This window comes from Martes martes (assembly GCF_963455335.1).
Source record: "Martes martes genome assembly, chromosome: 15".
Taxonomy (NCBI): Eukaryota; Metazoa; Chordata; class Mammalia; order Carnivora; family Mustelidae; genus Martes; species Martes martes.
Genome location: NC_137903.1, coordinates 6,275,627 through 6,286,328, shown reverse-complemented (window position 1 = coordinate 6,286,328; position 10,702 = coordinate 6,275,627).

Below are 10,702 nucleotides of genomic sequence, written 5' to 3'. Positions count from 1 at the left end.
CTGAGCTTCAGTTTCATTTTCAAAAGGAAGACATAAAAAAAAAAAAGGTGTTTTTGGGGATCATCATACCATCGTATAACCAAATACTGTCACATACGTCAAGACCTGCATTTGCATTTGCGTCACGTGGAGTCTGATGCAATTATAGTGACTAAAACCTTGCTGGTAGTTCAAACAGAGAAAAATGGGGCAAGAACTGAGTCACAGGGCACAGGCATCCTGAACTCAAAATACCTCCACTTTAGGCATCAGCACTCGGCTTCGGGAGTTTTACTTCTTTGAAAACATGACTAATGTCTCATGCCAAGAGAAGACTAGGTGATACTGCAGCATGAATTATTATCGCAGAAGAAAAGTTTAGTCCTTAAATTATTAGAAGAATTCAGGGGTGCCTGGCTGGCTCAACCAGTAGACCAAATGATTCTTGATCTTGAGGTCATGAGTTTGAGCCCCACATTGGGTGCATAGAGATTACTTAAAAAACAAAAGATACTATTAGAAGAATTTAACATGGTAGCAGCAACACTCATGGGTCAATTATTGTTCGAACATTAGAACATATCAGACTTTACTGCAATGGTGTTGTCACTTAGAGGATCACTGGGTGACAATACAATCATCAACACAAATGTAGCTGTGAACCCAGTTCTAGAATACTCTTATGTCTGACTTCTAAAATACTTTCAAAATAAAAATACATGATTAAAAAATTAGGACGGAAAGATATAAATATCAGATTTTTCCTTATTATGACATCAGACAATCATAATGTCAGATTTACCCTCATCTCACTCTTACATCTATACCATTTATAGGATGTTTTGATGAGATGTTTATGCATGAGTACATGTGGTTGATAAAATCACTAGCAGAGGGAAGAAGTAGGCTAATTATGTGACCAAGAAAAAGAAAATTAATGTAGATAATCACAATTAGATATCAGATTTTTCAAGACAGTATCCATTAAAAGTAGATAATCTTCTTTATTTTGGTAGGGGTTTGCAGATTCACTCTTGGCCCTTGAAAGATAACACATAATTATAGCCCAAGAATGGGAAGCATCTCCCATTCGTGCAGCAGTGACTAACAAAGCTCTAGGCTTATTTACCTAAGCCTTGTGCAGAGCCATTCTGGGAGTTAGCAACAGGAACAGAACATCCTCATCCATTCTGGCTTTAACAAAAAGGACTTGTACTTTGCCCTATAATAAGGTGTTCAGAAGTTGGAAAGTTCTATGTATGAGTCACCAAGCTCCAACTCCTCCTCTCTAGAATCTTCCTGGTAGTAAGATGGCCACAATAGTTCTAAACATGGTACTCAAACACAACATTCACAGATAGAAAAGGGATTGTCTCTCCTGGTGTGTCCTCTGTAGGAGACAGAATAACTTTTCCCAGAAAAATCTTACTAGTGCCCACCACATTTCATTGGCCAGAACTCTGCCACAGGCTCATCCATAAATAAGTAATTGGCAATGGATATGGGACTAATCTGAGTGACTTAAACCAATCAAGACTGAACCCTGAGCAGGGGATAGGGTTACCTTCTGACGAGTCACTTGGGTAAGAGATGGGATCACTGTGGGGAAAAAGGGAAAGAAATGGGTATTAAATGGGCGTAAACATGTAAACAAATAAACCATGTCTTCTACTCACCAAAATGCCTGAACTGGACATGAAAAGAATAGTTGGCCAGCTCAGCTCTTTAGAGATATAACTGGATTGTTTTTCGCACCCGGGGAGGTTGTCTACTTTCTAATAATTATTATTCATTGACTATTTTTATAATTCCATTTAATCTCCACTTTGGGTTTATTAATAAATAATGACATTATTTACTATCAACCCCTGTACTGGGTTGAATAGTGTCCCCCAAAATTCATGTTTACTGGAACATCAGAATGTGACCTTACTTGGAGATAAGGTCTTTGCAGCTCGAGTTCAAATAAGGTCTTACTGGGTGAGGATGGGTCTTAATCCAATGACTGGTGTCCTTGTAAGAAGAGAAAACATAGACACAGACACAGGAGAACACCAAACGAGGCAGACAGAGATTGAAGTGATGTGTCTCCAAACCAAGGATGCCAATGAGTGCCAGCAAACGCCAGAAGCTAGAAAGAGGCAAGAATGGATTTTGCCCTAAAATTTTCAGTCACCTTGGCCTTGAATTTAGACTTCTAGTCTTTAGAACTGTGAGAGAATAATTTTGGCTGTTTCAAGCCATTTCGTTTGTAATGTTTTGTTACAGTAGACCTAGCAAACTAAAACATTAGCTATATACCTCTTAATCTTATTTTTAGGGGGTTGTTTTAGAGTTTACAGTATTTTTAATTCATCATCCTTTACTTCTGAATATTATACAATCTCAGGTATAATTTAGGAAACAACACTATATTTCAATTCCCCCCCATTCTTTATGCATCCTTTATGCTATTCTACTTACATTATAAACCTCAGAATACACTGGTTTTTAAAAGTTTTTGCTTTAAACAATTATGTTTAAACATATTTTAAATTAGAAAAACTCTCATATATATGTATACATATATATATCTACATATTTATCATTTCTTGATTTCTTATTTCCTCCTTGTATATCTGCCTTTCCATCTGGTATTATTTTTCTTCAGCCTGAAGAGCTTCCTTCAGCATTTATTTTAATGTAGGTCTGCTGGTGACAACTTTTCTCAGCCTCTGATTCTCTAAAGATATCTTGATTTTGCCTTCATCTTTGAAGAATATTTTTGCCAGATATAGAATTCTAGGTTGATAGGCTCTTCTTTTTAAAATTTCAGCACTTTGAGGCACATCTGGGTGACTCAGTTAGTTAAGCATCGACTCTTGGTTTCAGCTCTAGTCATGATCTCATGGGACCTGGGATCAAGCCTTGCAATGGACTCCATGCTCAGCAGGGAGCCTGCTTGAGAGTCTCTCTCTCTCTCTCCCTCTGCCCTACTCCCTGCTCTCTCTCTCTCTCTCTCTGTCTCTGGAAAAATAAATAAATATTTAATAATAAATAAATAAATGTCAGCACTTGAAAGAGTACATTCCATTGTCTCCTGCCTTGCATTGTTTCTGATAAAGAGTCAAGAAATTCTTACTTTTGCATTGCTATATATAATGTGCCTATTTTTTTTCTTCTGGTTGTTGCTAAGATTTTCTCCTTCCTATGGTTTTCCAGCAATTTAATTATCACATTCCTTTGCATGGTTTTTGTGTGAGGTGTGTGTGTATTTCACTTGTGATTCATTTAGTTCCTTAGATAATTAGGTTTGTCGTTTTTATCAAAATGGAAGTTTTTCAGTTCCTGCATTTTTGCAGTATTTTTCTTCTCCCCCTTATGACTCCAACTACACATGTGTTAGATCACTTGGAACTGTCCCACAGGTCACTATGGTTACTTGTATTTTTCCCCAACTTTTCCCCCTCTGAGGTTCAATTTAGATTGTTCCTGTTGCTGTCTTCAAGTTTACAAATCTTTTTTCTATAATTTCTATTCAGTGAATGTATTTTTCAGTGATAGAGAGTCCACTGGATTCTTTTGTCTTTCATTTTCCTTCTTATATTCAGATTTTACATTAAACTTTTTTTAAGATTTTACATTTTTAAATTTTTTAAAATATTTATTTATCTACTTTTTTGGCAGAGAGAGAGAGAGAGCAAAAGAGGGAACACAAGCAGGGGGAGTGGGAGGGGCAGAAGGCTCCCCACTGGGCAGGGAGCCTGATGTGGAGCTTGATCCCAGGACCCTGGTATCATGACCCAAGCCGAAGGCGATGCTTAAAGACTGAGTCACCCAGGTGCCCCAGGATTTTACTTTTAAATAATCTCTACACCCAAAATAGGACTCACATTCACAACCCCAAGATTAAGAGTCACATGCTTTACTGAGTAAGCCAGCCAAGTGCCCATATTAAACCTTCTTAAGGCTTGCTTCATTTGTTTGTTTGTTGTTTGGGATAACCTATTTTTTTTCCAATAAATAGTGAACATACATATTTTTTAAAGATTTCTTTACTTTTAAGTTATCTCTACCCCCAATGTGGGGCTCAAACTCATAGCCCCAAGGTCCAGAGCTGCTCCGCTGACCAAGCCAGCCAGATGCCCAATACTTTTTTTTTTTTAAAGCAAGTTTAATTTTGTGTTCAGACACAGTTATTTTCAGAATACTTTGAATCTTGTGAGAATTGTTTTTAAGCTTTTTTTAGGGTAGACTTTGTGTAGGTTTTACTCAGTGGTATTGAGAGGTTTCTACCTCTGACACCAACCAATTCTGACATCAACTGGATGTCCCACGATGTTATTCAATTCTGTCACTGACTAGCTGGAGATGGTGTCAGACTCCACAGGTTTCAAGGCTCAGTCCCACCAGAATGTCCTTGCTTCAGGTGCCAACTATAAGTAGTGGGTCCTGAGGTTACCCACCCTTCTATTCAACTTGGCTCTAAAGTCAGAGGTTCCCACCCTCTCCCCCTTCAGGTTAAATAATTTGCTTGAATGACACAAAACTCGGGAAAGCACCTTACTCATTGTTACTGGTTATTATAAAGATGTAAGTCAGGAACAGCCAAATGGTAGACATGTAGAGAGAAAGGTGCAGGGGCCCATGGGGAGAGAGGCATACCACCCTCCCAGCACATTGCTAAGTTCACCAACCCAGAAGCTCTTCAAGCTTCATTGTTTAGGGTTTTTTATGGAAGTTTCATTATGGAGGCACAGTTGATTAAATCATTGGTCACTGGTGACTTAACTTATTACCAGTCCACTTCCCTTTCCCAGAGGTTGGGCAGTGAGACTACAAGTCCTACACTTCCAATCAAGGCTTGCTCTTTCTGGCAACCAGCCCTCATCCCGAAGCTGTCTAGGGGCCTGTCAACAGTCACCTCATCAGAACAAAAGACGCTCTATTGCCCTTATCACTCAGGAAATTCCAAGGGTTTTAAGAGCTCTGGGCTAGGAACCAGGGACAAAGACCAAGTATTTTCCTACGTACCAGTGGCATGCTGGCAACTGTTCAACAACTAACGCTCTCGGGGAAAATTAAACCCCAATTTGCAGCATATGTCATGAATGCGGATTTCCTCGGTGTAAATATCCCATAATGGCGGATGTCCCGCCTTCCGCACAATGTCCCTGACGGTGCAGTTAGGAAGAGACATGCACCATCGGCTCTTGCAAACTAGCGTGAGCCAGCTCCAACACACCCCTGCCTTTACTCTGGTCCCATGTAGCCCTAAAATGGAAGCGTGACAATCCTGGATCTCTACTGAATGCACGGGTGTTGGAGGAGATCTTCCACTCCGAACGGTGAGAAATGGAACGTCTGCCCATCCCATGTGAGCTCTGAGAATTGCTCATCGTATCTTTCCAGCCACTGCTCCTTCTCTCAGAATTTTATTTGCATAGGTTCCATGGAGTTTTATTCTACACATGTACAGCTTCGTGTTCCGCAAGGTTTCAAGAGGAAACCTTAAGATTTCTGAATCCTTCTCTTTTTATCTCCCTTCTCTCTGGTGCTCTGTTTGCATATCCACATCACCTTCACCCACCAGAACTCTGTCTCCTCAGCTCGGTGAGACCGCGGGCATCTTCTTGGGTTTCCCACCTCTGCACCTTATTCTAGAAAGGGCCTCCAGGCAGGAAACTGTGTTAATAATAGTAGGGCTCCCTTGCTTGCTTCCTTTCCCTCGGGGATCACAGTTCTGTGCCGCCTAGGGTGCCATGTCCACAGCAGTTGTTTCTTACATTTTGTCCAAATTTTCCGGGTTCTCTACAGGGGGAGTGCAAGTCTCCGTTGCTGCCAGGAGAGGGAGTCATCCTCCTGTTCCCACTTTGAATAGGGCAGGTTCCTTTCTTACAGGGAGATCCCCCATTTCGGATTTCGGATTTCACGTTTTCCTTTTACAGAACAGGAGCTTCCCTGAGTTCTGCTTTGACGGAAACCATCAGCCTGCCGCTCCTGCTTTACCAGCTGGATTGCCCGCCCACCTTGGAATGGGTCTTACGAAGCCAGCATCCTGGAAGAGGCACCGTTCCTCTGGGTTGTCCTACCAGAGCACAGCCACCTCAGCAGCAGACTACATTGCTGTCCTCAGGTACCCCCGCTGTGATCGGACATTGTCCACGACGGTGTCAGGAGGAGGGCTTTACCTCAGGAGATTCCGAAACCAGCACGAGGACTAATTCCGAGTAACCGAACTCACCTCCGCAAGTGAGAGGGAAGGACCATCTGTTACAATTAGTTAGGCATAAAAGAATAATTACTTAACATTTGACTTTCTTTACATTAATGTCAACATTTTCCTTGTAAGAAAAGTGGAAAAATCATTAGGCAAGCATGTCTCAGAGGCTTGTGTCTGTTCTGGGACAATCTCAATTTCCCTTATTTATTCATTTGTTTTTATTTATTTATTTATTTATTTATTGAGAGCGTGAGAGCATGAGCAGGGGGAGGGGCAGAGAGAGAGGGGGAGAGAGAGAGAGACTTCAGCGAGGTAAGCTCAGCGCAGAGCCTAACAGGGGGCTTTATTTTAGGACCCTGAGATCAAGACCTGAGCTGAGCTCGAGAGTCGGACACTTAACCGACTGAGACAGCCGGGTGCTCCCCACGTTCCCTTTTTTAGCAGCACTGTCTAGCTTGGCTGACCCTCTTCTGAGTGTCCCAGGCGGTCCTTGCTGCATGCAAGTCTGAGCTGGACACCTCTCTGTCAGCGCCTTTCCTGTCAGAGGCACAGCTCTCTTTTAGCCTCTGTCTCAAACTGCTCGCTTCTACTTTGCATGTCAGGGTCGTTCACAACCAAAACAGCGATGATACTTTTTTCTTCCAACAGGCTCTGCCAAATGCCCCCCAGTGGTTACCTGTCATCACGCAACAGCCTGTTTTCTTACTGGTGTGGTGTATTACTGTGCTGTGGCTGGTGTAACAAATCACCCCCAAACTTGGTGGCTTAGCACAACAGGAATTTAGTGCCTCATAGCTCTGGAGACCAGATGTCCGAACTCAGTTTCACGGGACCCACATCAAGGTGTTGAGAAGGCTGCACTCCCTCCAGAAGCTCGAGGGAAGACTCTGTTCCCTGTCTCCTTCAACTTTTGGCGGATGCTGGCATTCCCTGCCTTGCTCTGATTTTTGAAGCCATCCACTTTCAGTCTCCCTTGGCTCCTTCTTCCCTTTCTTTCTCCTCTGTGTGTATCAGCTCTTCGTCTGCCTCTCTCCTATAAGGACATTTGAGATGGCATGTGGGCCCCACCTAGATAATCCAGGATAATCTCCTCTTCTCAAGATCCTAGAAAACATTTCAAAGGCTCTTTTGCCAAATAAGGTAATACTTCCAGGGATTAAGACGTAAAGGGGGAGGGACAGCTCCAGCCTACCCCCTGGTGAGTTCATGTCTGTGTATATTCCTTTGTTATGCTGAATTCTGTGAGCCTAGGCTTCTGGCTGTGGCACTTTGGGGACGACATTTAAAGAAAGAGAATCCTAGAAAAAAATGAACTGAGGAGCAGTACGGCTGCCATGGGCCCCTGTGTAATATTATTAAATTAAATACGCTTTCTGTCTGCAGTAATTAAAGATTTTCCTTTCATCCACTTTGGATTCACTCTAGTCAAGGTTACCCTATGGCTATAAGAAGTCCAGTGACATACACAGAGAGTGTCCAGGGGGCACTACCATCTCCATTTGTTACATGAACTTCATATATTCTAGAACAGCACAGTCTCCTAGCCTCAAGAGAACCTAGTCTCACAAGGCAATGCTCACAGCTACCTTTAGTCACCTGAGAGTTAAGTGGGGAGGAAAAGATAGAAAATGCAAAAAGAAACATTCTGGGTCACGGACCGAAAGAGAGGAAAGCATAATAAAGAAGGGAAAATAAAGGGAAAAAAATAGCCTCATTTGAGAAAGAGTCAACCAACGAATCAGCAAGCATTTAATAAACAACCAAAATACACAGAATGTACAAGCCCTGTTGAGGGAAAGAAAACAAGTATGACATCATCCATGCCAGCAGAGGGTCTCCCACCTCAGAAAACCAAGATGAACTTACGAGCCCTAAAGAGACAGTGACGAGAAGGGGTAAGATACATGAAATCAGCACAGATCAGACTGATAGACCTCGGTGGCAGATGGGTTGTGGGAGCAGAGAGAGAAGAAAGCGTTGTCGATGACTGATGACTTTGTCAATGATCAATGACCATGATGTTCGCAGCCTGGTCCCAGGGGAGTAGGGGGAGGAGGAGCAGCTGGCTTGGGGATGGAGACCGGAAATTGCTGGGTTTGAAGAGGGACAGCAGACAGCAGGTGTCACTCTACTCCAGGCTGAACAACACAAAGCACTCACTGAGCTACCAAAGGACCTTAGAAAACTGTGAACTTTTATAGCCACGTCCTGACCTGGGATCCTGTCCCGACTTTGTCTCCTGCAGGGCTGGTACAGATCCCAGCAAGCATTAGAGACTCACACTGTGTACAGACATCTGCGCTGCTGGTGGCTCCCGGGAGCTCTCCGATCTGAAATTCCACCACTGAGGATATTGATCTTGGGAAAGCTAAGGCCTTAAACCAGGGGTCACAGGCTCATATGCCTTGGAGTTAGCAAGGATGGTATCTGGTGGAGAAGTGAGGTCTGTGCAAACCAGATTGTGCGCCTTCCCTAAAGACATTCAAATTCAGAAACTAACAAGCAATCACTGTGCTGGCCGAACTGAATACATCTTGGGCAACCACCTTGCAACCTATGACTTAGGCCGTTCTCTCAAGGGATATGTTGACAGATACCTGACAGCAAAGTCTTGGATGCTCAGGAGACAAGGGTGGGGGGAGGCGGAGTAGATATTAGAATATGTAGACAAAGTAACGCTTCTGTATACACAATTTCTTCTCCGCATTGAAAGGCCTCCAAATGCCCAAGAATTGGAGACACAGTGCCAGGTGTTCAGGAAGGCCTCGGTCCTGTTCTGTCCGCATGGAACCAGTGGACATGGGAACATACTAACTGATTCAGGCCCCACCATACCTCGGACATTCACGAAGGTCCCCACCTTCCTGTTTTTTGCCATATCACTTAGACTGACTTAACCCTTTTCTTTAAATAGATCTTAAATTAATTCACTTTTTTATTTAGACTCTTCCTTTAGACTTTTCCTAAGAAAGGCTGAATGCAGTTTGGTGTTTCAGGGTCCTGACTTTGAATAAATAAGCCCCGAGTTCCAATCTAGACTGTGACCTTGCTCTGATCACCTCCACTGTCTGAGTCTCTGTGTTTTCATCTCTGCCATACAGAGCCACACGTGCCTCCCAGCAATGCCTTGAGAATTCGTGACAATAACATCGAAATCACCGGAGAAGTGGTGTTGCCGTGAATGCTGCCCTCTCTGCTTGGCTTGTCTCCGACCCAGAGTGAGCTGCTGGGAGGTCTAGAGCTGGGACCTGCGGCCCCGGGCCAGGAGGCATGCTCGCAGGGACTGACCCACTGCTGCCCAGACCGGCCAACCTCTCCTGCCAGAAAGCCCTGGGGCAGCCCCGGGGCAGCCCCGAGTCTTGTCTCTCCTCTCCCACCTGCCTTCAAGGGACATGTGTTGGCTGCGCAACCACCATGGTATAATTTGAGGGCGGCCTGATGCACAGGCGTTGGGGACAATGTCATGAAATGCACCAAGGGTCTATCCTGCTCACCTCCTACATATTCAACCCTTCCCTGAGTGACGCACGGCCTCACGGAGACACACAAAACAACTATTTTCTCCGCGTGGTGACATTCAAGCCAGCTGCATTTCTGAACACACTAGAGAAGGACCAACAAATCAAGCTGCTTGGATACAGGAGTCCAGAATGTTTGGGCTGCAAGAGGCCACCCTGGAAATCATGGAGTACGACCACTTCTCTCGGCAAATGGGCAAAACTGAGGTCCAGGACTTGCTAGAGAGGCCACAGCAGGAGTGGCAGCGTTGGGACTGAGTGCCACTTCTCCCGATGGGACTTCTCACTGCCACAGCCAATTGCTTTCCCTTAGATGTGTCCCTTGGCCTGCACGTGGCCAGAGAGCCTTGAGTACAGAATTCTAGGAGAGGTTTCGTGTGGGTGAGAAGCTGAAGCTGGGTTTTAAAGGTTAAATGTTGGAGGATGTGTGTTGGTTGTGATGAACGGCGTGAGCTTGGAGACAGACCTGAGATGGAAGCTACCTCACTACTCACTAGTCGTACGCTCTTGTCCTTGGGCAGGTCAGGCGATCTCCTGACCTCCCATCCCTCCCCTGCCCCCTGGAGGTAACACCACCCACACCACCCAGGCCATAGTCGGTGCTCCAACCATCCTGAACCCCAGGGGAACACACATTTACACTGCAGGGTCTGCCTGGAGTTATGCAAAGGCAGCCTGTCGCTGGACACATGATTCTAGGTCCAAAGGAAGTGAGGGTCACACACTGAAAATCTCTTGTGAAGGAATGAAAAACGTGAACGGTTTGGAAGCCACACTTAGCACTGAGATGACAGCTCTGAGGGGCTTTCTTCCTGCAAGAAGAATGGGAGGTGGGGGCATCTGGGGGGCTCAGTCGGTTAAGCGTCTGCCTTTGGCTCAGGTCATGATCCTGGGGTCCTGGGATCGAGTCCCTCATCGGACTCCCTGCTCAGCAGGGGGTCTGTTTCTTCCTCTCCCACTCCCCCTGCTTGTGCTCTCTCTGTCAAATAAATAAATCTTCAAA